Source organism: Cyprinodon variegatus, unplaced genomic scaffold, assembly GCF_000732505.1.
Source record: "Cyprinodon variegatus isolate N-32 unplaced genomic scaffold, C_variegatus-1.0 Scaffold307, whole genome shotgun sequence".
NCBI lineage: Eukaryota > Metazoa > Chordata > Actinopteri > Cyprinodontiformes > Cyprinodontidae > Cyprinodon > Cyprinodon variegatus.
In genome coordinates, this window is record NW_015150760.1 from 208,656 (window position 1) to 212,792 (window position 4,137).

Sequence of the window (4,137 nt, forward strand, 5' to 3'; positions counted from 1 at the left end):
CACGAAGAATTGAGGCAGTTCTGAAGGCAAAAGGGGGTCCAACCCGTTACTAGCATGGGGTACCTAATAAAGTGGCCGGTGAGTGTATTCTCCTAGTGTAAATTTATATGTCTCATATAAAAGCTGCATCCACACCTCTGTGCGGACCCACAGAAAGTTTTTTTATCCACTGCTAAAACTCACTTTACGTTTATGAAAGGAAATTTCACAGTGCACAAGATGAATGCTTGCAATTTATTTGATCAAATCCCTATACTGCTGAATAAAACATTCCTCTTGGATAAGATGACATTCTTTTATCCCTGTTAAAAGAATATTTGGACTTTTCATGATGTTACAAAACAATAAGATGAGTCTGCATTTCTTGTGATCCATTGTTGGTTTAAACATTACACTCCATGGAGGCTAACATAAATGTCGATCATAAGTCAAATAACTTAATATTTGAAAGATATTGACCAATTTTGAAGTCAAATATTGACAAGTAAATGTTACATTTTAGAAAAACTGAATGCACAAAATTACTAAAAGGTGGAATTGCAGTATCACTCAAAACTATTGCTACAATTGTGGCTACAATGAACCTTTATCATCTTGATCTTTCTTTCCTTCTTTCATTATAATGTCCCAACCACTCTATGTGAGCTTTACCAACTTGGTTACAGTCATGCAAATCTAATGTGTGCAGCTTTACACACATTAGGTAAAGTATTTTGCAGAAAACTATTCACTCAGGTTGCAACCCTGCTAGTCGAAGCTAGGTGTAAAGGCTTATCATACTTAGGCCTGACATGCCGTTTTTTGGTGTGACATGTTTTGGAAAAGGGAGACAACGTCCTTTAGGTTTGAGTTTATTCAACATCTCAAATTTTGTTCCAACTTTAACTTAGTTTGTTAAAGTTGCATGTAAATCCCTCCCAGCTGTTTGAGTAAGGTTGGAAATTGATAAGATTTTCACGATTCTGATTCCCTTATCGATCCTGTGAAATGATTCAATTCCTTACCAATTCTCTTATCGATTCTTTTATTGATTCTGTGAAACGATGAACTTGTTAAGTGCACGGTGACATTCGTCTACCTTTGCCCTGGACATTCTATTTCTGCCTGCCTCACAGAAGGCAGTGAATGGGAGCCGCCAGCCTCTGAGCCAGCCAGGCTACCCGTCTTGTGAAAGTCATCTAAATCTAATGGAGAAGGCATCTGATTAATGAAAAAGCATTGGTACAATATCGGGAAATAAACTCATCTCCCCCTGATTTAAATAAATGAACATCACTTTTCTCTCGCTTCCTGAACTGTGGGGCAACTTCGTAGCATGTTTAATAACCCCAAAGAGATGCATGTTGGATGTATTTCCTCCCATGGATGTAATTGTCACTTTGCACTATGATTGCAAAGCGCTTTGTTGCCATCTCTCTTCCTTAAAATGAAGCCAAACTTTCGATTGCTTTGACCGCTTTTGTTTTGCTTTCCTACACTTACGCCTGGTCATGTCGTACTTGCTTACTGAATGCTGTGTGCGAAAAAAAACGTGACGCAAGTCATGCTGCCCAGCGCTAGGCTCTGGTGCTGCCTGGAATCGTTAAGAGAATTGTTAAGCGAGCTGCCGAAAGGTGCCATGGAATTGGAACATGTTTGAATGTTTGATAGTTAGAGCAGTCATTGCTTTACACTTTGAAATGAAGGCTCTTTAATGTTTTATATGATCTTATGGTTAAAATACATTTTAGATCTTTTCAGTATTTACTAAAATACCAACAAAAAAAATCGAAGCACTGCTCTTATGAGATGTATACTTTAAAGTTTACTTTATAGTATACTGTAAGTCCATATTACCCTGGAAAACAATAATAAGCATTAGCCGTCTACCCTAAAATGTCATAACCTTAATACTGGGGACTCTATTACTTTTCGTTGACTCCACTGAAGCATTCAAACATCTCTAAATATTTTTCACTTAATATACTATGATTTCCAATTTTCCAATTTTCCAATTTTCCAATTAATTTTGTGATTCCTTGAAGTTTGACAGAGAACTCCTGCATAAAACGTATCATTAGCCTAGTATTTATTTGATGATAGGTTCTTCAAATGTTGAACTGTTACATAAACTCGCTTTCGTATTATAGATTTTATAACAAAGGCCTCACTTATAGCCCAGTTTGGCTTTCTTTCATCACAAGGTGAAGTTGTCACAAAATCACATGCTAGTAATGGTTTACTGCCTCTTTTGTGTGAGGGTTCCTGTGTGTGGGTTAGTGCGAGTTGTGCATCCCTACTATATAGGATCTTTGTGGAGAACTTGGGTAGCCTACACAGATGAAAGTAATCTTTATGATCATAGTGCTGGGCTTAAAAGAGCACCAGAGCCTTCATTCACTGCTGGTTTCTTGTGTGTTCAAGATGTTAGTTGCTTCCTAGTCTCTTGCGTCCCTCAAGTATTTTTCCTGACGTTTATTGGTTTTGTTTGGTTTTCAGTATTTTTGTATTTTGTATTTTGACCTCTGTTTCCCTTGGACTTTCATTAAACTATGCAAACTCATCCGTGCCTACTCCTCTCTGCATTTGGGTCCTCAAAACCTCCACCCAACATGACATTTTGTGCCTTTCCTGCCCTGTGTACTGAACACAAGTCTAAAAAGTAGCATGAGAGTTTGTTGGCACTTTGTTCCCAGTGGAACAGTTAGAGAAGCAGAAAGTTTAGTTGAAGTAAACAAAACATGAGTGCCTGTGGTATTCTCTGTTTAAATAAGCCCTACCTTCACAGGGCTTGTGTAAGGGCTACAATAGTTCCACAGAAATAATACCAGAGCCACAGAGCACAGTTGATTAAAGTTATAAGACATATATATAATTTATTTTAATAATAACTGAATAATTAGAAAATGAAAAAAATAAATTTGAAATATAGAATTTAATATTAAGAAAAAACTACACAGATTAAAAAGTACAGGGTTTGTTGTTAGCTTGTTCCCTCTAAATGGAATTTAGCCATTATAGTTTCACAAAAAAAATCTTACTGGCCTGGTTTGACTTTTGCATGCTCTGCAATTGTTTTGCAAGAAGTGAACTGCAGTGAAAGGAATACAAATCAAGAGTAGTAAACAAACACCCCCAAAACACTAGGTTCTGCTTTGTTCATCTGGAGTGACCATTTTTTTTATCCTTATAATTACTGTTTGCATTGACTGGAATTATGGGGAAGGCATAAACTTTACAGCAGGTGTAGACATGATGGCCTCTAACTGGTAGATTTGGGTTAACATGAGGGCTGTTCACATATTGCTGAATATGATAGTACAAACCAGGTGCTAACTTCAGCCTTATGTGGCATTTGCTGTGGACAGTTCTGCAAGCTCTGCTGGTCCTTGAAATGAATCTAAAATCTAAAAGAAAAAGAAAAATAATCTAAAGTAATATGTCAGTGTCCCTAATTTTCAATAATAATTTGACCAGGTATTATGTTATTTACATTAACCTGGTTTCTAATTCTCTTAAACTGATTATTTAGATAAACAGAAACCTCCTAAATCTAGTTATTTTAGTTTGATTTGACCCTATTGGCCATTTTCATGCATTATATAATTGCACAATGATCTAGATATACGTGTAATTCTCATAAACTCATCAGATGTTCTAATGTGGTTAAGCAATTTATAAGTAAACTTCATTAGCGTATAAGTAAACATGACAAGATGATGAACAAATCAGAGTCACATCTGTTAAGCTTTGCAGGTTTGTATGTTTTTGTCCCTCTCACCTCCTCCATGAAGGGTATGCTTGGAAGGTGGGGCTCTGTAAGTGTGAAATCAGAAAAAGCTTTAAAAGAAGCAGATCCTATGAGTCAGAAGACAGTTTTTTTTTTTTTTTTTTTCTCAGGTAGGCCCTGATCTAATGAGATCCCAAATAATCAGTATTGAATAGCTTATGCAAAACCTAAAAAAAAGGCATGTGTAATATGCTGCCGAAAACATGAAATGTAGAAATGTCCAAAAGATTGTCTTGCCCTCTCTTCAGATGCAAATTTTTTTTTGTTAAAGATGATTCTACAGTGTTTGTGAACGCGAACAATTTAATTTACCAGCAAAAGTTCTTTAAAAAAGAATTTTAGTGACAAAGAAAAAGATAAAACTTTTA